Raw genomic sequence first — 23,091 nt, 5'->3', positions numbered from 1 at the left:
TGTAATTGGATCTTTTGCAGGCTAGCATTACATAGCAGTGCAGCAGCTGGAAGCCTGGAGCTGCGGATTTGTTGTAGGAACAGCAAACAGAGTTAACATGAGAGCAAAGTAATGGCTCAGAATTGTCCTATGTCCTAAGGGACAAATTTATAAGACAGTGATGTCACATACCATAAAATCTCATTCAGACAAAAAATTGTACCGTTGTCAAGAGTGTTTTGGGTCTGAGTATCATCAGTGTTTGATTAGCGTGTCGTCAGTGTTTTCCACCTATGACTAAGTAAATAACAAAATTACAAGGCTACTCCTATGGCACGAATGCCATGCGTGTGCTATCTACAGGTGCTTCTCACGAAATTAGAATATCATGAAAAAGATCATTTATTTCAGTTCTTCAATACAAAAAGTGAATCCCATATATTATATAGAGTCATTACAGACAGAGTGATCTATTCCAAGTGTTTATTTCACATCTCTCTCTCCTGTACAGTGTAAGCTCTCATTGTCAGCTGGGTTCTCTCTGTTCTCACCACCAAGTATATTTTCTGAACAATTACAAACTTTGCAGTATAAAGATTCACACAAAGGTATTCTCCATAAATCAAATTTTAGTGGATAATTTAGTCAAGTCGGAGAATTTGAGTTTCAAAAAATTCGCCCATCTCCATCACAGTTACTGTATATAATAGTGGTATTATGTAACTGGTTTATACAGAGACGTAGATAGGGGTTCAGTTCAGGGGGGGAAAAAAACATCTGAGTGTCCTCTAACCAGGTAACCCTGATTACAATTATGGTGGCACACCCTAGTTGTGGGTGTAGAGGAAACTCAGCAGATGACCGAGCTGTTACTGAAAAAAAAAAACCTCATATTATCTGTATTCGGTAACCGTATAGTGGTAGATTCCAGTGCTGCAGAACATATACAGCTCTGGCTAAAATTAAGAGACCACCACATCAAAACCCTGTCATGGGCAGCCCAATCTCCAGACCTGAACCCCATTGAAAACCTCTGGAATGTAATCAAGAGGATGAAGGATAGTCACAAGTCATCAAACAAAGAAGAACTGCTTACATTTTTGCACCAGAAACAGTGTGAAAGACTGGTGGAAAGCATGCCAAGACGCATGAAAGCTGTGATTAAAAATCATGGTTATTCCACAAAATATTGATTTCTGAACTCTTCCTGAGTTAAAACATTAGTATTGTCGTTTCTAAATGATTATGAATTTGTTTTTTAATTTTCACCATTTCTCCTGTTCAGAAAAAAAATACAAAATTTATTGCTTGGAAATTTGGAGACGTGTTGTCAGAAGTTTATAGAATAAAAGAATAATTAATATTTTACTCAAAAATATACCTATAAAGAGAAAAATCAGACAAACTGAACATTTTGCAGTGGTCTCTTAATTTTTGCCAGAGCTGTATAACAGATAACAGCGCAGTTAAAGATGGTGTCTAAGGCCGCCGTCACACTTGCGAGTTTTACGGACGTATGAGCGCAGAAAATACATCTGTAAAACTCGCAAAACAAACGGCACAATTATTCTCTATGCCCCTGCTCCTATCTTCCGTATTTTACTCATCAGTATTATACGGCTTTCTACGGCCGTAGAAAATCGCAGCATGCTGCGTTTGTCACCGTATTGCGCAAAAAAAAGCCAATGAAAGTCTATGGAAGCCCCAAATATACGGATTACACACGGACCAGCAGTGTGACTTGCGAGAAATACGCAGCGGTGTTAGAGAGAAAAGCCGGCAATTCAGTGCGGTGTACAATAAAATCACACTGACAGCTTACAGTAGAATAGGTAGAATAAATGTGTACACATAGAATAGGTATATATATATATATATATATATATATCAGTGAGACACATATATGTATATATATTATTACTTCATACAGCGCTAGATAGCTTTAAAGCCGGTAATTCAATTACCGGCTTTTGCTATCTCCTTCCTAAACCCGACATGATATGAGACATAATTATGTGGCACCCCTAGGAATATTTGCCACAAAAATAGTTACTGACAGTAAATTCAAATACTAAAATAGCAAGACTGCACTACCACCTCCGGCCAGAAGGGGGAGCTCCAGAGACTCCCCTTGATCCATTCTGGCCTGAGAGAAGAAATGGCAGTTGGGCTAAGGAGCTGAAAGTGAGAGGTCATACAGCTGAATTTCTAACAGTCCTGTGACTGTTTCCAGGCCTAAATCACCGGCCTGAGGAGAAGAGGGACAGAGAAAAAGGACATTGTGAGAACCGGGTAGCATTAATCACTACCCAGAACAGGCGCAAAGACGGATAACGGATCCGTGGCTGTATTCATTATATATAATACAGCAACCGGAAAAACTTGAGGTGATATCAGCTTCACTAGGGCCGGACGCAGCAACAGACACAGAGTTCAGCAGTACTCCCAGAGGGGGTAAGCTGATAAAAGGACTCGGGTTGCCCGTCGAACCAGGACCCGGAGGGGACAGATTGGGCCGGCAACCAGTTCACATACAGCAGCAGGGCCACTCAGAAATTGCGTACAATAAGAGGTGAAGACCCCGGCAGGGTCAAAGTAACTCAGAGTTCCCATACAGACTCCGGTGACAGGACTGGTTGTAAATCCCTTTATGTTGAAGTAAACTGGTTAAATGTTTCAGTGCCTCAGTCTTTCATTTGGACAATAGCCATCTATCCAGGATCGGGATTATCACCGCTGGGAGAACCTGCTGCTGATCAAGTAAGTGCCTGTTCCCTCATGATACCCTTACACTGTGCATTGCCTGAGGCCACAGCACCGGGTCAAGCCACCCGTGACATCCCCCTCAAGAGACAGACCCCATTGGTCCGGTGCTGAGTACCCCGGTCTCCTGGGCGTCACAATTGGCGTCACGAACAGGATCTAGCCAGCCCGTATACCGGGTATTGTGTGCTGTGATTGGAGTCCAAAACTGTGAAAACTTGGATGAAAAATCTTGAAAATTGACTTTATTAAAGAAAAATCCATTCCCCATTGAAAACTATTGAAAGTGACTTTTCCCCATTGGTTATAATGGAGTAAAGATGGCCGCCCTCCCCTGAGGTAATCACCTCATAACCGTTAGGCATGAGACTGTTAATTGAGCTACGCCATCACCTGAGCCCCAGTCTAACTGAAAAACTTCAGAATCCGCCATTACAGAGCGCGCGGCGAGTGAGAGCAGCAGGGGGCGTGTCATTGTGAGCGGCACCAAGCTGAGCGCTCTGACGTCAGAGCAAGGGGAAAACCGATCCTGCTACACAGCGGAACGAATCTATACTATCCCGACGGAAGCGGAGGACCGGAAGGGTCCGGATTAACTAAGGGGGCACAGTATGTCGCAGCATGGAGACGCCGCAGCACCCGGCGACGCTAATGCAGCTGAAAGACAGAGTGTTGATAGAGAGTCCGGTAGCGTAGCGGTGCAAGGATTGGTGCCCATCATGCCGGTGCTGATGCCATATACCCCGGGTGGCCCATGGCTTCCAATGTATGAAGGTGAGCCTAATACCCTTGACGATTTCAGAGAAAAGATGCTGGCCCATTTTGACATGTTCCCCGTGGGTGAAGTTCAGCGTGTTAGTCTCCTGATGATGCAGTTAAGTGGCCATGCTAAGCGAGAAGTCACAGCATGGGCAGCTGATCTAAAAGGCACTGTTGAACGCATATTTGCTGGATTAAAAGCTACATTTGAAACCACTGCCAGCAGCAAAGCTAAAGTACGATTCTTTAATTGCAAACAAAAAGTTAATGAGGGCGTGAGAGACTTTGCCTTAAACCTGCAGGAAGCCCTTAAATCACTTACACTGGCTGAACCCATTTTTAACACCGGAGCGGATAAACTGCTAAGAGATCAATTTATTGAGGGACTCTACACCCCTTCTCACCGGGGGCATGTGAGCATGCTTGCTTTTAAGAACCCTGAATTGACATTTGCCCAATTAAAGGAGAGCGTTATACGTCTCCAGCTGGCAGAGGCACCTCGGGATCAGGAGCCTGCGCAACCCATGGCAGAGGCTCCTCAACAACAAGGAGTACTAGTGACATCAGCTATGTCCGGGGCCATTGCTAAGCCCCTGGGGCCCAGTACTAATGAGGCTCTTCAACAAAAGCTTGACTCTTTAACTGATGTTGTTGCTTCAATGGCTAAAACCATGCAGGAGATGAGAGGACCCAAGATGGAGTTGGCAAACCGTAGAGAAGATGTTCCATGGATGAGACCCCGGAGATACCCGACATGGAGAGGACGACCCCGCGACCGCTACCAACCGGATGGACAGCCCATTTGCCGCCGTTGCCAGCAGCCAGGCCACTTTGCACGAGATTGTGATTTAAACGGGAATCCCCTGGGAATGCGGCCCGCTTCGCAGGAATGAACTTTCAAGGCCCAACACCCTGGCACGACAGGTACATCGGAGGACGACCCATTATCCCTATCGTGCTGGACGGAATGCCCCTCAACGCTTTGCTGGACACAGGTTCCCAGATTTCATCTATACCGTATATCCTTTATAAGAGGTACTGGGCTGATGCAGATATTGATAAAGGGCCCTCTGATGTTGAACTAGGTATATGGGCCAGTAATGGTAAGTTGGTACCGAAACTAGGATTCAGGGAGATGACCATAAAGATTGGTAAAGAAGAATTGAAGAAACAGGGTATAATTGTTGTTGATGTTGACCGGCGGAACTGTGAACCAACTGTATTGATAGGAATGAATGTGTTAGAGAACTGCTTTTCCGAAGTCATTTCTGTCTTACAGCAAATTGCTGAAACTGCCCAATCCTGCCAGCAGAGAGTTCTCCAGAGGGAAATAAAAGTATTGATGTTAAGGCAACAGGTAGAAGTTGCAGGTGGAGAAATCGGCAGTGTGAGGGTAAGTGATCCAACGTCTATTGTAATCCCACCAAAAACAGAAATGCTGGTATGGTGTAGAGCAGCCATTGGTACTAAGGGACAAGATTATCAAGCCTTAATAGAACCAGTATACACCGACAGCAGGCCCACTATACTCACAGCACGAGGGGTAGTTGAGGTACACCGAGGACGGGTGCCGGTACGACTTTTGAACTGTGGAGAGGAAGAGGTCACTTTGCCAAGGTATGCTACAGTGGCAAAGCTATATACTGTTGACAACAATGCCATCACAACCATTGAGCCCTTAGAACCAACCTGTCAGGTGGAAGGCAACGGCTCAGATGGAGAATTGGAGGATTGGTGCCAACAGCTACACGTGGGCATAAATTCAACACCTACCCATCAAAAACAAGGGGTGTATAAGCTAGTGATGGAATATGAACAAGTCTTCAGTAAACACCCATTGGACTTCGGACGGATAGAAGGGGTAGAACACACAATCCCCACCGGTGACCATCCCCCAATAAAAGAAAGATATAGACCCATACCGCCCGCTCACTATCAATGTGCAAAAGATATGCTGAGGGATATGAAACAGGCCGGGGTAATAAGAGACAGCTGTAGCCCCTGGGCGGCCCCTCTGGTGATTGTCAAAAAAAAAAGACGGAACCATGAGAATGTGCGTAGACTACCGGCAGATTAATAACATCACCCATAAAGACGCCTACCCCTTGCCTAGGATAGAAGAGTCCTTGACTGCTTTGAAATCTGCTAACTATTTTTCCACCTTAGACTTAACAAGCGGGTATTGGCAAGTCCCTGTGGCTGAGAGAGATAAGGAAAAGACGGCATTCACCACACCAATGGGTCTAAGTGAATTTAATCGCATGCCGTTCGGACTCTGCAATGCATCCGGTACCTTCCAGCGGCTGATGGAATGCTGCCTCGGACACAAGGACTTCGAGACCGTCCTCCTGTACCTAGATGATGTGATCGTCTACTCAAAGACTTACGAACAACACTTAAAAGACCTGGCAGAAGTGTTCGAAGCCTTATCCAGGTATGGCATGAAAATCAAGCCATCCAAATGTCACCTTCTCAAGCCAAAGGTACAGTACCTGGGACACATCGTGAGTTCGGAGGGAGTAGCACCGGATCCCGAGAAAGTAACCGCCATAAGGGATTGGCCGAGACCTACCAGCGCAAAAGAAGTGAGGCAATTCCTGGGATTGGTGGGTTACTATCGCAGATTTATAAAAGGATTTACCAAGTTGGCAGCACCCTTGCAAGATGCCTTGGTAGGGCAGACGAAGAAACCTTCAAACCGAAACCCTCCTTTTCAGTGGAACTACGAAAGGGAAGACTCCTTTGAACAACTAAAGAAGGCACTAACCGGAGAAGAGGTTCTGGCATACCCAGATTACCATCAACCTTTCATCCTCTACACCGATGCCAGTAATGTGGGACTAGGAGCGGTGCTGTCACAAAAGCAAGGAGGTCGGGAGAAAGTCATCGCCTTTGCAAGTAGAAAGCTCCGGCCTACTGAAAGAAATTCAGAAAATTACAGCTCCTTCAAATTGGAACTACTGGCAGTAGTTTGGGCTGTGACTGAACGTTTCAAACACTATCTGGCTGCTGCAGAATTTATTGTCTATACTGACAACAATCCGTTGACCCACCTGGACACAGCCAAATTAGGTGCGTTAGAACAGCGATGGATAGCCCGGTTATCTAATTACAACTTCATAATCAAGTATCGAGCAGGTCGCAAGAATGGAAATGCCGATGCCCTATCCCGGATGCCACACTTGAGAGATGTAGAAGAGGAAACGGGGGAGCTTGAAGAAATTGAACTACCAGCCTTCCATCGTCCCAAGGCAAAACATCATCAGTCAAGTACCTATCAGAAACAACAAGAGGTGAATTTTAATCCGTTAGCACACCATAGATGGGCTGACACCCAAGACAGCAATCCGGCTGTGAAGTTTGTGAAGGAACTGTTGACTGAGCAAAGTGCATATCCCGATGAGGATGCCCCAGAAGAGACGCATCAACTCTGGAAAGAGAGAGGCAAAATGTTCCTGTATCAAGGGAAGCTCTGTAGAAGATACACCAATCCGAAAACACATGAATTGGTTTGGCAGATTATTGTGCCTAAACAAGATGTGAAGATGGTCCTCGAAGCTTACCATAATGGTGCTGGTCACTTCGGTTGGAAAAAGTTAGAAGTACTTCTAAGAGAAAGATTTTATTGGGCCGGGATGAGAAAATCAATCGAACAGTGGTGCAGAAACTGTGGCCCATGCAACCTCAGAAGAAACGATCAAAAGAACCAAAGAGCACCACTGCAGCCCATAATCACCAAACAACCACTTGAACTTGTAGCCATAGACCACGTGAAGTTGACACCAAGCCGGTCCGGCTATGTCTATGCCTTGACCATCGTGGACCATTATTCACGCTTCTTGGTAGTAGTACCCGTAAAAGATCTGACAGCAAAAACAGCAGCCAAAGCGTTCCAAACGTACTTTTGTAGACCCCATGGATATCCGGAACAGGTTCTCACCGACCAAGGTACAGCCTTTGAATCAGAGATCTTCAGAGAATTCTGTAATATGTATGGTTGCAAAAAGATCCGGACGACGGCCTATCATCCACAAACAAACGGCTTATGCGAGAAGATGAACCATATTGTAATAGACCTACTAAAGACTTTACCTGAGACAGAAAGGAATCAATGGCCAGAGAAATTGCCTGACTTGGTGGATCTGTATAATCATGTCCCGGTGAGCTCCACCAACTGCACCCCAGCTTACCTTATGCGTGCAAGACCCGGCCAATTACCAATCGATCTAGAAATGGGAATTCTGAAACCAGATGCAGAAGTTCAAGACTCCAATTGGGATATCATACGGCAAAAGCAGTATCGCCAAGTGCAAGAGAGTGTGGAAAAAAGCCTTCAGCAAACTAGAGAAAGACAAGAGCGAACTTTCAACCAGAATGCTCTAGCGACCCCATTAAGACCGGGTGACCAAGTGCTCAAGAGAAACCGTCGAACCAATAAACTAGACAATCAGTGGGAAGCCGTACCCTACACAGTTTTACCAACAAGAATGGATAATCCTAAAATGTGTCTCATTAGCAAAAACGGAGGCTTAACATCTGTACTAGTGTCAAGAGACAATCTTAAATTGTGTCCAGAAGCATTGAGAGCCAGAAGTTGTCCAGCCAGAACCAGAAGTTATTCAACCCATACAGGTTCAACCAGTAAAGGAAAAAGAAGAGGAAATGTATCACACCTGTATAGGAGACTTTCCCAAAACCCTACTAACATACCATGGTGCAGTAGTGGTTCCCATGGTGGCCTTTTACCCAACACCTAACCCAATACCAGAAGTCCCAAGACAGGAAGAGGCTGACCCCGTACTACAGGAGGTTCCAGGCCAGGAAGAACAGATTCCTGATCAGAGTAATCCCATTCACGGTGGACTTGCCAACTCCATAGTCGTGGAATTATCTTTAGCAGAGCGGGCAGATACTACATCCGCAGTAGACAGTAGTACACCACATGAAGAGATACCACTATTACGTAGATCACAGCGTAGTACCCAGGGTCAATTACCGGCCAGGTATGCAGATTACCAATTATAAAACTATAGTCATTGTTATCATTCTGCAACGTTTAAGCCCAGTACCTACAGAGACTTGTCTGTATGAACTTCTTGCATATTCTTGAACTTGTTATCAGCCCGGAGGCACTAAATCAAAGCTCCGGAAAGACTGCTTTTTGAACTTTGCTTTTTGCTCTTTTTGAACTTTCTTTAGACTTTATATTGACAACTTCGTTGGAAAAATGGAACTAAATTCCTGGACACAAAGTGCAGTGCCTTTCCTAGTACCTTCAAGGATAGGACTGTATTAATGGACGCTATTTGAAGTGACTTTTTACAGAACTCTATTTTTGTTTCCTTGAGTGGTTTTTGTAACTTTTCATTTTTAAGACTCTGTACAAATTAATTGTTATTTCAAAATGTTATCGTCCCACAGTCCCGGAGTACTGTTCTTAACTAAGGGGGAATGTGGCACCCCTAGGGGTATTTGCCACAAAAATAGTTACTGACAGTAAATACAAATACTAAAATTGCAAGACTGCACTACCACCTCTGGCCAGAAGGGGGAGCTCCAGAGACTCCCCTTGATCCATTCTGGCCTGAGAGAAGAAATGGCAGTTGGGCTAAGGAGCTGAAAGTGAGAGGTCATACAGCTGAATTTCTAACAGTCCTGTGACTGTTTCCAGGCCTAAATCACCGGCCTGAGGAGAAGAGGGACAGAGAAAAAGGACATTGTGAGAACCGGGTAGCATTAATCACTACCCAGAACAGGCGCAAAGACGGATACCGGATCCGTGGCTGTATTCATTATATATAATACAGCAACCGGAAAAACGTGAGGTGATATCAGCTTCACTAGGGCCGGACGCAGCAACAGACACAGAGTTCAGCGGTACTCCCGGAGGGGGTAAGCTGATAAAAGGACTCGGGTTGCCCGTAGAACCAGGACCCGGAGGGGACAGATTGGGCCGGCAGCCAGTTCACATACAGCAGCAGGGCCACACAGAAATTGCGTACAATAAGAGGTGAAGACCCCGGCAGGGTCAAAGTAACTCAGAGTTCCCATACAGACTCCGGTGACAGGACTGGTTGTAAATCCCTTTATGTTGAAGTAAACTGGTTAAATGTTTCAGTGCCTCAGTCTTTCATTTGGACAATAGCCATCTATCCAGGATCGGGATTATCACCGCTGGGAGAACATGCTGCTGATCGAGTAAGTGCCTGTTCCCTCACGATACCCTTACACTGTGCATTGCCTGAGGCCACAGCACCGGGTCAAGCCACCCGTGACATCCCCCTCAAGAGACATACCCCATTGGTCCGGTGCTGAGTACCCAGGTCTCCTGGGCGTCACAATTACATACAGTAAACCATGTCATATCACCTTTTTTTTGCATTTTCCACACTACTAATGTCAGTAGTGTGTATATGCAAAATTTGGCCGTTCTATCTACTAAGTTAAAGGGTTAAATGGCGGAAAAAATTGGCGTGGGCTCCCGCGCACTTTTCTCCGCCAGAGTAGTAAAGCCAGTGACTGAGGGCAGATATTAATAGCCTGGAGAGGGTCCATGGTTATTGGCCCCCTCCTGGCTAAAAACACCTGCCCCCAGCCACCCCAGAAAAGGCACATCTGGAAGATGCGCCTATTCTGGCACTTGGCCACTCTCTTCCCATTCCCGTGTAGCGGTGGGATATGGGGTAATGAAGGGTTAATGCCACCTTGCTATTGTAAGGTGACATTAAGCCAAATTAATAATGGAGAGGCGTCAATTATGACACCTATCCATTATTAATCCAATACTAGTAAAGGGTTAAAAAAATACACAAACACATTATTCAAATTTATTTTAATGAAAAAATCACAAAGGGTTGTTGTAATATTTTATTCTACGCTCAATCCACTCACTGAAGACCCTTGATCTGTAACAAAGTCAAAATAATAAACCAACAATATCCTTACCTTCCGAAGATCTGTAATGTCCAACGATGTAAATCCATCTGAAGGGGTTAAAATATTTTGCAGCCACGAGCTTTGCTAATGCAACTTTGTTCGTGGCTGCAAAACCCCAGTGAATGAAGGTAAAGTAGGTCAATGACCTATATTTACCTTCATTTGCGATGGGGCGCCCCCTGCTGGTTGTCCCTAGATCGTGGGAACTTTCCTAGAAAGCTCCCAGGCTTGAGTTCATATGAGGACAACCAGCAGAGGGCGCCCTCTTATGATCTCGAGCCTGGGAGCTCGATTGAGTGGATTGAGCATAGAATAAATTATTACAACAACCTTTGTGATTTTTTCATTAAAATAATTTTTAATAATGTGTGTGTTTTTTTAACCCTTTACTTCTATTGGATTAATAATGGATAGGTGTCATAATTGACGCCTCTCCATTATTAATTTGGCTTAATGTCACCTTACAATAGCAAGGTGGCATTAACCCTTCATTACCCCATATCCCACCGCTACACGGGAATGGGAAGAGAGTGGCCAAGTGCCAGAATAGGCGCATCTTCCAGATGTGCCTTTTCTGGGGTGGCTGGGGGCAGGTGTTTTTAGCCAGGGGGGGGGGCAATAACCGTGGACCCTCTCCAGGCTATTAATATCTGCCCTCAGTCACTGGCTTTACTACTCTGGCGGAGAAAATTGCGCGGGAGCCCACGCCAATTTTTTCCGCCATTTAACCCTTTAATTTAGTAGATAGAACAGCCAAATTTTGCATATACACACTACTAACATTATTAGTGTGGAATATGCAAAAAAAAAGGTGATATGAGATGGTTTACTGTATGTAAACCAGGTCTCATATCATGTCGGGTTTAGGAAGGAGATAGCAAAAGCCGGCAATTTAATTACCGGCTTTAAAGCTATCTAGCGCTGTATGAAGTAATAATATATATACATACAGTTAGGGCCAGAAATATTTGGACAGTGACACAATTTTCGCGAGTTGGGCTCTGCATGCCACCACATTGGATTTGAAATGAAACCTCTACAACAGAATTCAAGTGCAGATTGTAACGTTTAATTTGAAGGGTTGAACAAAAATATCTGATAGAAAATGTAGGAATTGTACACATTTCTTTACAAACACTCCACATTTTAGGAGGTCAAAAGTAATTGGACAAATAAACATAACCCAAACAAAATATTTTTATTTTCAATATTTTGTTGCAAATCCTTTGGAGGCAATCACTGCCTTAAGTCTGGAACCCATGGACATCACCAAACGCTGGGTTTCCTCCTTCTTAATGCTTTGCCAGGCCTTTACAGCCGCAGCCTTCAGGTCTTGCTTGTTTGTGGGTCTTTCCGTCTTAAGTCTGGATTTGAGCAAGTGAAATGCATGCTCAATTGGGTTTAGATCTGGAGATTGACTTGGCCATTGCAGAATATTCCACTTTTTGGCACTCATGAACTCCTGGGTAGCTTTGGCTGTATGCTTGGGGTCATTGTCCATCTGTACTATGAAGCGCCGTCCAATCAACTTTGCAGCATTTGGCTGAATCTGGGCTGAAAGTATATCCCGGTACACTTCAGAATTCATCCGGCTACTCTTGTCTGCTCTTATGTCATCAATAAACACAAGTGACCCAGTGCCATTGAAAGACATGCATGCCCATGCCATCACGTTGCCTCCACCATGTTTTACAGAGGATGTGGTGTGCCTTGGATCATGTGCCGTTCCCTTTCTTCTCCAAACTTTTTTCTTCCCATCATTCTGGTACAGGTTGATCTTTGTCTCATCTGTCCATAGAATACTTTTCCAGAACTGAGCTGGCTTCTTGAGATGTTTTTCTGCAAATTTAACTCTGGCCTGTCTATTTTTGGTATTGATGAATGGTTTGCATCTAGATGTGAACCCTTTGTATTTACTGTCATGGAGTCTTCTCTTTACTGTTGACTTAGAGACAGATACACCTACTTCACTGAGAGTGTTCTGGACTTCAGTTGATGTTGTGAACGGGTTCTTCTTTACCAAATTAAGTATGCGGCGATCATCCACCACTGTTGTCATCCGTGGACGCCCAGGCCTTTTTGAGTTCCCAAGCTCACCAGTCAATTCCTTTTTTCTCAGAATGTACCCAACTGTTGATTTTGCTACTCCAAGCATGTCTGCTATCTCTCTGATGGATTTTTTCTTTTTTTTCAGCCTCAGGATGTTCTGCTTCACCTCAATTGAGAGTTCCTTTGACCGCATGTTGTCTGCTCACAGCAACAGCTTCCAAATGCAAAACCACACACCTGGAATCCACCCCTGACCTTTTAACTACTTCATTGATTACAGGTTAACGAGGGAGACGCCTTCAGAGTTAATTGCAGCCCTTAGAGTCCATTGTCCAATTACTTTTGGTCCCTTGAAAAAGAGGACGCTATGCATTACAGAGCTATGATTCCTAAACCCTTTCTCCGATTTGGATGTGGAAACTATCATATTGCAGCTGGGAGTGTGCACTTTCAGCCCATATTATATATATAATTGTATTTCTGAACATGTTTTGTAAACAGCTAAAATAACAAAACTTGTGTCACTGTCCAAATATTTCTGGCCCTAACTGTATATGTGTCTAATGACACACATATATATATATATATAGACAGTATATATATATATATATTTTTTTAACACATGGATCCCTTGTATAGCTGTGTATTGGTTTTGCAAGCCTGCGAGAAAAACACGCAGTACGGATGCCATACGGATTACATACGGAGGAAGCCATGCGCAAAATACGCTGACACACCCTGCCTACGGAGGAGCTACGGACCACTTTTTTGGGGACTTTTCAGCGTATTACGGCCGTAATATATGGACCGTATTGTCTTACGCCAAGTGTGACGTCGGCCTTACAAATGACTTTCTTTCTGAAGTAGTCATTCACTTTTCATGGCATTTCCATCTTGCCCAATCGGCCATGAAAACTTCTTTCGGCTACTAATCATCTGCAGAAATTGCAACAAAGACATATTTGACTTCTCACTTTTCCTGCACCGTCCCCATCTATTGCAAACCTGCACAAACTACTCAATCCAATGCTGAGCCACTGTTGTACAGCACCTGCACAAAAACAGTTCTCTTCTTGCTGCCCCACATAACATTGCCTACCAGTGTGACCCTTAAACAAAAAATATCTCCTTTGTTCCCTCCAGATGGTAAAATTGCTATTTCCCCTTTGGAAATATTCATGCTGTGTGTAAATGCCCTAGAAAATAGTGTCCACATTTTGCCTCTAGAAAGTAATAAAGCCTCATGTGCACATTTGATGGTCACAATACCCTGTGTGCCGTTATAATAATAATGCTTTTTAACTGTACACTTAACATTTAATAATGTCCCCTAATGCCACCAATGTACATCTTCACTATACACAGTATGATGGACCCACAGCTTCCTTATACACAGTATAATGGGCTCACAGCTGCCCTATACACAGCCACCCTGCATACAGTATGGGGTTCCTCACAGCTCCATTATACACCATGTAATGCTGCAACAGCTTCCCTATACAAAGTATGGTGGGCTCACAGCTCTCTTGTACACAGCATGGTGTTCCCACAGCTCCCCTATATACAGTATGATGGGTCCACAGCTCCCCTATACATGTTATCATAGGCCAAGAACTCTCTTATGCACAGTGTAATGCCCTCACAACTAGTCTTTACACAGTATCGTGGGCCCACAGCTCCCTTATATACAGTATGATGGTCCCACAGTTCCCCTATACACAGTATGATGCCCTCACAGCTCCCCTATACATAGTATGATGGCCCCACTATTCCTCTAAAACATATAGTTACAGTACCTCACAGTAGGCCTCACACTGTATCATTTCTCCCACAGTAGAACACACTGCATTGTGGCCTCCACAGTGTTCCCACACTTTATGATGACCCCCATAGTACCCTTCAAACTGTAAAATGGTCCCCACATTAGCCCCCTCACTGTACAATGCCCCTCACATTATCCCACACACAGTATAATGGCCCTCGCATTATCCCATAACTGTGTAATGTCTATCACATTAGCCCTCAAACTGTATAATAGCCCCTGCATCAGCCCCCAACTGTATAATGGCCAATTGCATTAGCCCTGTTGCTGAATAATGCCCCCATTAGCATCTTAGCTCTATAATGTTCCTCAAATTGTAACATGATCCTCGCATCAACCCCCATACTATATAATACCCCCACAGTAGCCCCCAAACAGTATAATGGCCCTCACATTAGCCCATACACTGTATAACGTCCATCGCATTAGCCCCCAAACTTAATAATGGCTTCTGCATTAGTCTCCAAGCTATATTCAAAAAGGAGAAACATTGGAGTTTTTGGCAAAATTTCTATAACAACCTTTATTGAAACAGACCATCAAAAATATATTAACAAACAAGATTTAAAAGATGTGATTAAAAAGGACACCAACACTGGCTGCACTCAGTACTAAATTTAATACTAAAGGCTTCCATCAACATATATTTTAAGGACCCCATCACCTACAATGTCCATCCACCTGCACCCAAAGGTTAATGGAGGGAGGACATTAATCAATATAGCCCAGTGGCTAGGGTTGAGCGACTTTTCTTTTTATAGGATCGGGTCGGGTTTCACGAAACCCGACTTTTTCAAAAGTCGGGTCGAGTGAAATCGGCCGATCCTATAGAAAAGTCGGGGTCGGGGTCGGCCGAAACACGAAACCCAATGCAGTGCATTGGGTTTCTAATGGTTCCCAGGGTCTGAAGGAGAGGATACTCTCCTTCAGGCTCTGGGATCCATATTTAAGTGTAAAATAAGAATCAAAATAAAAAATATTGATATACTTACCCTCGGATGCGCCCTGGTTCTCACCGGCAGCCTTCCTTCCTAAGAATGAGCGCCTAAAGGACCTTCGATGACATCGCGGCTTGTGATTGGTCGCGTGAGCGGTCACATGGGCTTCACGCGACCATTCACAAGCCGCGACGTCATCTAAGGTCCTTCAGGCGCTGATTCTTAGGAAGGAAGGCTGCGGGTTAGAACCAGGGCGTGTCCGTGGGTGAGTATATACCTATTAGGAATATACTCACCCTCGGACGCGCCCTCGGACGCTTCCTTCCTAAGACTTAGCGCCTGAAGGACCTTAGATGACGTTGCGGTTTGTGATTGGTCGCGTGACGCCCATGTGACCGCTCACGTGACCAATCACAAGCCGCAACGTCATCAAAGGCCCTTCAGGCGCTCATTCTCAGGAAGGAAGGCTGCCGGTGAGAACCAGGGCACATCCGAGGGTGAGTATATCAATATTTTTTTTTTTATTCTTTATTTTACACTTAAATATGAATTCCGATACCGATTCCCGATATCTTAAACATATCGGAACTCGGTATCGGAATTCCGATTCCAGATCAGAAGATCGCCGACCTCATGACCGACCCCACACAGGGGTCGCGTCGGGTTTCATGAAACCCGACTTTGCCAAAAGTCGGCGACTTCTGAATCTGGCCGACCCGTTTCGCTCAACCCTACCAGTGGCTATTGCAGAATCTTCTCTGGGGATTCCTCTCCCATACTGTCCCCTTAATACATATGGTCACAAAAATCAACCTATGTTAAGTTGAATAAAAGGGTAATCTTACCCAGACTGAGGCACACCCCGATGCACATTTCACCGCTCTATAGCCTTGCTTTCTCAAGGGGAGGTTTGTTAATGGTCTCATACAGGACCTGGTAAACCGTCATGTGTGTATCACATGACCGGCCACTGCTGGGTTGTATATACGCGGCGCATGCACCCGCAGCCGGCCGCACCATAACCATGTGACCCAGCACATCGCCATCCAACATCCGAGTGGAGGCCAAACCCCCAGTCAGACGCTAGTGACGACAGAATGCCGGATGATGTGGGGCAGCAACAGCAAGCCGGCGCATACGCACCACAACTGCAGTGGTCAGATAGAAAAAACACATAACCCGATATTGTAAAAGATATTGTAATGTACATGCACCAAATAAATATTACAAAAATTTTACAATTTTTTTTACATGCTTTTAAGATCATAACAACAATAGATGATAATACAAGGAATGGGATTTTTTCCATATCTCTGTGGTCCCATTCCGCGAAAAAAACAAACAAACAAACAATGGCTTGAGAAAGCTGGACTCTGAGACAGCACAGAGGCACTAATCATAGCGAGACAAAGCAAGCACTAAGTACCAGATCCATAGAAGCAGGAATCTACCACAGAAGACAAGACCCCAGGTGCAGACTATGCAAAGAAAGCTCAGAAACCGTCCAACACATAGTGGCAGGATGCAAAATGCAAGCAGGAACAGTGTATACCAAACACCACAACCTAGTAGCAGGAATCATATCTGCACAGCATATGGGCTAAGTTCCCCTAAGTCCAGGTGTGAGACCACAGAAAACGTGGTGGAGAAGGGCTAAAATCCTGTGGGACTTCAGGATCTAGACGGATAAGCAGGTGTAGGCTAACCAAATAGACATTGTGATAGTAGACATGGATCAGAAGACAGCTATGGTAATAGATGTGGCAGTGCCAAGTGTCAGCAACATCAGAGAGAAGGAATATGAGAAGCTGGATAAATACCAAGGCCTCCAAGGAGAAGATGCGGAAGGTGAAGCCAACAGTGATTCCAGTGGTGATAGGAGCACTTGAAGCAGTGACCCCTAAGTTGGGAAAATGGCTACAACAGATCCCAGGAGCAACATCTGAACTCTCTGCCCAGAAAAGTGCAATGCTGGGAACAACTAAGATCACGCGCAGAACCCTCAAACTCACAGGCCTCTGGTAAAAATTGAGTGAAGAGAAAAAAGACCACCCTCATTGGGGTGAGGAGGAAGTTATATATATATAACTTATATATATATATATATATATAGTTTTATATATATATATATATATATATATATATATACTGTATATATATATATATATAATAGATAGATAGAATAAAAGCCAGCAATTCATGTGCCGCGTTCAGTAATATCACAGCATGACAGGTTAGAATAAAATAGACATATGAACATAGAATACATATAGATGTCAGTGACACACAAATGTATATACAGTATATGTATATATATTACATAGATGGATAGATAGAAGAAAAGGCAGTAATTCATCTGCCGGCTATTGTAAAATCACAGCAGGAACCGATATGGTAGAGGAGATGGATTACATACAGTAAATACAAATAGAATAGGTAGATATATAGATGTCAGTGAAAAATACAATTAGTACAGTGTGTGTGCAAATTACTGGACATGTATTTAATTAATAAAAGATTATTTTTTGGAAAAAAATGGAGCGGGCTCCTGCGTACTTTTCATAACTAGCAGAGGGAAAGCCGACGGCTAGGGGATGATATTTATAGCCAGGGAAGTGGGTAATACCCATGGTGCTTCGCAGGCTATTCACCCCTTTCTGACATCAGGTGTAATAGTACGTCGATGTCAAACACCCTCCCTTTAATGTGTTCTCCGGCGATGAGCCAACATCTTTCCCTGCACTTTTCATCTGTTTTGGACAGCTGGCATGTGCCCGGAACAGCTGCGGGTGGAATGGCGATCCACCCGTGGCTATTAACCCGTTAAGTGCCGCTGTCAAACTCTCACAGAGACATTTAATATGCGCTTCCGGCAATCGCGCCGGAATTCCGCCCATCGGTGACCCCTGTCCTGTGATAGAGGGTCAACGATGGATTGGCATTAGTGATGAGCGAGTGTTCTCATTGCTCGGGTTTTCCCGAGCACACTCGGGTGATCTCTGAGTGTTTGTTAGTATTCGGAGGTTAAGCTTTCATCGCCGCAGTTGAATAATTAACAGCTATTAGCCAGCTTGATTACATGTGGGGATTCCCTAGCAACCAGGCAACCCCCACATGTACTCAGCCTGGCTAATAGCTGTAAATCATTCAACTGCGGTGATCAAAACTTAATTTCCGAACACTAACAAATACTTGGAGATCACCCGAGCGTGCTCGGGAAAACCCGAGCAACAAGTATACTTGGCGGGGCCAGCGTCAGCACCCAGGCATGTGACAGGGCCTTAGCAAGACAGGGGCCCAGTTTTACAAGTGTGACAAACTTTTTACTTTTGATGCTGCCTATGCAGCATCAATAGTAAGAATATATAATGTTAAAAATAATAAAAAAATAAAAAATCATGCTATTCTCACTTTCTGGCGGCCCGCGCAGCCTTCCCAATCTTCGCGATGCTCACGGTAGCTCCCGTTCCCAGTGATGCCTTGCAAAATGACCCCAGATGATGTAGGATCAAGCGAGACCACTACTTCGTCACAGGTTATTGCCGCAAAGCATCTCTGGAAACAGGAGCTGGCGGGATTATCGTTAAGGCCTGGGCTGGATCCGGGGGCCACCAGAAGGTGAGTATATAACTATTTTTCATTTTAATTCTTTTTTTAATAGGGGATATGGTGGCCACACTGCTATATACTAGGTTGCTGTGTTATATACTACGTGGCTGCTATATACTACGTGGCTGTGATACATACTACATGGTTGCTATATACTACATGGGCTGTGCTATATAGTATATGGGCTGTGTTACATACTATGTAGCTGTGTTATATACTACGTGGCTGCTATATACTACAGGAGCTGTGCTATATACTATGTGGCTGTGTTATATACTACGTGGCTGTGTTATATACTATATGGCTGTGCTATATACTACGTGGGATGTGCTATATACTACGTGGGCTGTGAGATATGCTACGTGGGCAGAATGCTGGACACAGGGACAGAATCCTGGACACGGAGGGCAGAATACTGAACACGGGGACAGAATGCTGGACATGGGGACAGAATGCTGGACACGAGGCAGATTGCTGGACATGGGGGCAGAATTCTGGACATGGGGGCAGAATGCTGGACATGGAGGCAGAATGCTGGACACGGGGCATGATTGGAGACACAGGGGCAGGATGAAAGACATGGGGGCATGACTGGAGACACTGGGGGCATGACTGGAGACACTGGGGGAAGGATTGGGGACAGATGTGGCAGGAATGGAGGCAGGAATGGAGATACGGGCATGATTGGAAACACGGGGCTAAATGGAGACACGGGGCATGATTGGAGACACCGGGCATGATGAAAGACATGGGGGCATGATTGGAGACACTGGGTGCAGGATTGGAAACAGATGGGGCAGGGTTGGAGACAGATCATGCAGGATCATGGGGCAGGATGGATACGATGGATACAGATGGGGCAGGATGGGGAGATCATATGGGGCAGAATGGATACTCATGAGGGCAGGGTGGGAGAACATCTGGCTAAAGCCCAGAATGAGACACATGGGGGCCAGGATGAGGAATATTACCACCATAGGGCCTAATTAAGGGATATTATTACTGCAGTGATGTATTTATTTTATTTTTGAGTATATTGTTTTAAATGGGGGGGCGGTCCTGTTACTGTGTAGAATGATACTATGGCACCTTTTTTTCTTCACATGGTGAAATGTAGAAGTTTGGAAATATTAAGTAATGTGTTCTGCAAGCGGAGCTCGAGATAACTGTGTTATTTCCTGCAGAGATGAGCCCTGGCTGGAAGAAGTGATGGCGGTCTGTGCTGGACGAAATATCAAAAACAAAGATGAAGGACTTCACCTAGAGACGTCACTGGTGAGTCAGTGTGTTACCTATAGACTGACACTATACTGTATACTATATACAGAGGTCCTGTGTATAATATCACCAGTTATCACTGTATTACCTATACATTATATACAGAGCTCCTGTGTATAATGTCACTGGTAATCACTGAATTACCTGTACAAAGACACTGTATACTAAGTACAGACCTCCTGTGTATAATGGAACTTATGGTGATATTAGTATTGTGTTTTTTTTATTACTGATCAGTATTATAGTATTCAGTCACTATGTGGTGGTAATATGTTAATATGTGGTCTGGACATGGTGTTGCGGTATTTATCCCTTGAATGTGCTATTTGGTCACTTTGTGGTGGTAATATGTGGTCTGGTCATGGTGTTGTGGCATTTGTTCCTTGTATGTGATATTATTCGATCACTGTGGTGGTAGCAATTTTCAAATCAAATCTTTGGTTTGCCATCGAATTGCACTACTGGTTTATTTTTTGTTTTCTTGTTTTTATAGCTCTTAAGCTGCATTTTTACACATGTCACTTATTGGGGTCAGTCATCAGCACTACAAATCGACAGTGAATTCAAAACAATGGGACAACGAATACTGATGTGTTGCGATGCTGCAATCCATTTTGCACTTTTACAAATGTTCTACGTTAATACTTTCTAATGTTTACTAGTGTTGAGCCAACCACCTAGTGTTCGAGTTTGGTTCGGTTCGTCGAATTGGGGCATTTTCGACGAATGTTCATCGAACGTTCGACGAATACCGTCAAACCCCATTGAAACCAATGGCAGGCAAACACATACAAACACATAGAAAACACCTTAAAGGGAACCTGTCACCCCGTTTTTTCAGATTGAGGTATAAATACTGTTAAATAGGGCCTGCGCTGTGCGTTACTATAGTGTATGTAGTGTACCCTGATTCCCCACCTATGCTGAGAAATACATTACCAAAGTCGCCGTTTTCGCCTGTCAATCAGGCTGGTCAGGTCGGGTGGGCGTGTTCAGAGCGCTCTTTTCTTCCCCAGCTTTCCGTTGGTGGCGTAGTGGTGTGCGCATGTCCAAGTTCCGAATTCCCTGCGCCCACGTGAAGACACAGCGCGCGATCTGCGCTGTCATCCCTTTGCATCTCGCATGCATGCGCTGTTTGCATCTCGGCTTTGGGAAAATGGCCGCCGCGATCTCTTGTGCGCACGCGCGGCATCCCGCGGCCATTTTCCTGAAGCCCCGTGCAGCAGAGCACTCCATCTGCGCACGCGCGGCCCCAGGAAGATGGCCGCCCCCACCGATGAAAGGGATGACAGCGCAGATCGCGCGCTGTGTCTTCACGTGGGCGCAGGGAATTCGGAACTTGGACATGCGCACACCACTACGCCACCAACGGAAAGCTGGGGAAGAAAAGAGCGCTGTGAACACGCCCACCCGACCTGACCAGCCAGACCTGACAGGCGAAAACGGCGACTTTGGTAATGTATTTCTCAGCATAGGTGGGGAATCAGGGTACACTACATACACTATAGTAACGCACAGCGCAGGCCCTATTTAACAGTATTTATAGCTCAATCTGAAAAAATGGGGTGACAGGTTCCCTTTAAAAGGTGTCCAAAAGCTGACAAACTGCTCACAAGACACAACAAACACATGGAAAAGTCACAAGTACATATAGTCATGCGAAAAGAAAAGAGGTGGAGGAGTAAAAGGAGGAGACACAGATATAGGCATTTCATGCCCTTCTAAAATCAAGAAAGGCTGGAGTAAAAATCTAAAATCAGCCTACCAACACCCAGACATCGTGACAAAAAAATTTAAAAAAGAAATATCTTTAGGTAGAATGGCGGGTCCATTCAGAACACTTTCCTTAGAAGACGTAGTGGTATCCCCGTTGGGAGTCGTGCCAAAAAGGAACCCAATACATTCAGACTAATCCACCATTTGTCATATCCAAGGGGCAGGTCAGTAAACGACAACATCGACGCGGAACCAAGTACAGTACTATATACAGAACCTCCTTTGATGAGGCAATCAGGCAGGTCAAGAAGTTGGAAAGGGGCACCCTAATGGCCAAAATAGACATTGAGGGGGCATTCTGGTTACTACCTATGCCTCCGAATAGTGTCCGCCTATTGGGCTGCTTCTGTGAAGGAGCATACTACATATATCGCTGTTTGCCCATGGGGTGCTCCATATCCTGCTCACTATTTGAGGTGTTTAGGTGCTTCCTCGAATTGGTCATCATGGACGTTTCTAAGCGGGCACATATTATTCATTACCTCGACGACTTCTTATGCCTAGGCCCAAAAGATTCTCCACAGTGTGAAAACTCACGGTAGTCCACCTGTGAGAAGGAGATAGCTGGAGGGAGAGCAGACACCCCAGAGCCGAGGAGTTAGATTGAAAAAGGAAGAAGGCGATGTAGCTTGCTTCATGGGTGGGGTACTCTGCTGAGTAGCAGAAACTGCTACTAGGCCCAAAATTATTTCCTGGGCTAGATGCAGTTAAAAAATAGTACTTAGATAAACAGGCGGTGTAGCTTGCTTCATGGGTAAGCTACTCTGCTGAGTAGCAGAAACTGCTACTAGGACCAAAGTATTGCCTGGGCTAGATGCAGCTAAAAATAGTACTTAGCTAAACAGGTGGTGTAGCTTGCTTCATGAGTGGGGTACTCTGCTGAGTAGCACAAAATGCAACTAGGCCCAAAATAATTTCCTGGGCTAGCTGCAGTTAAAAATTAGTACTTAGATAAAAAGGCGGTGTAGCTTGCTTTATGGGTGGGCTACTCTGCTGAGTAGCAGAAACTGCTACTAGGCCCAAAGTATTGCCTGGGCTAGATGCAGCTAATAATTAGTAATTAGATAAAACAGGCGGTGTAGCTTGCTTCATGGGTGGGGTACTCTGCTGAGTAGCACAAAATGCTACTAGGCCCAAAAGGATTTCCTGGGCTAGGTGCAGTTAAAAATTATTAATTAGATA

Source organism: Ranitomeya imitator, chromosome 4 (assembly GCF_032444005.1).
Source record: "Ranitomeya imitator isolate aRanImi1 chromosome 4, aRanImi1.pri, whole genome shotgun sequence".
Taxonomy (NCBI): Eukaryota; Metazoa; Chordata; class Amphibia; order Anura; family Dendrobatidae; genus Ranitomeya; species Ranitomeya imitator.
This window is presented reverse-complemented; position numbering follows the sequence as displayed.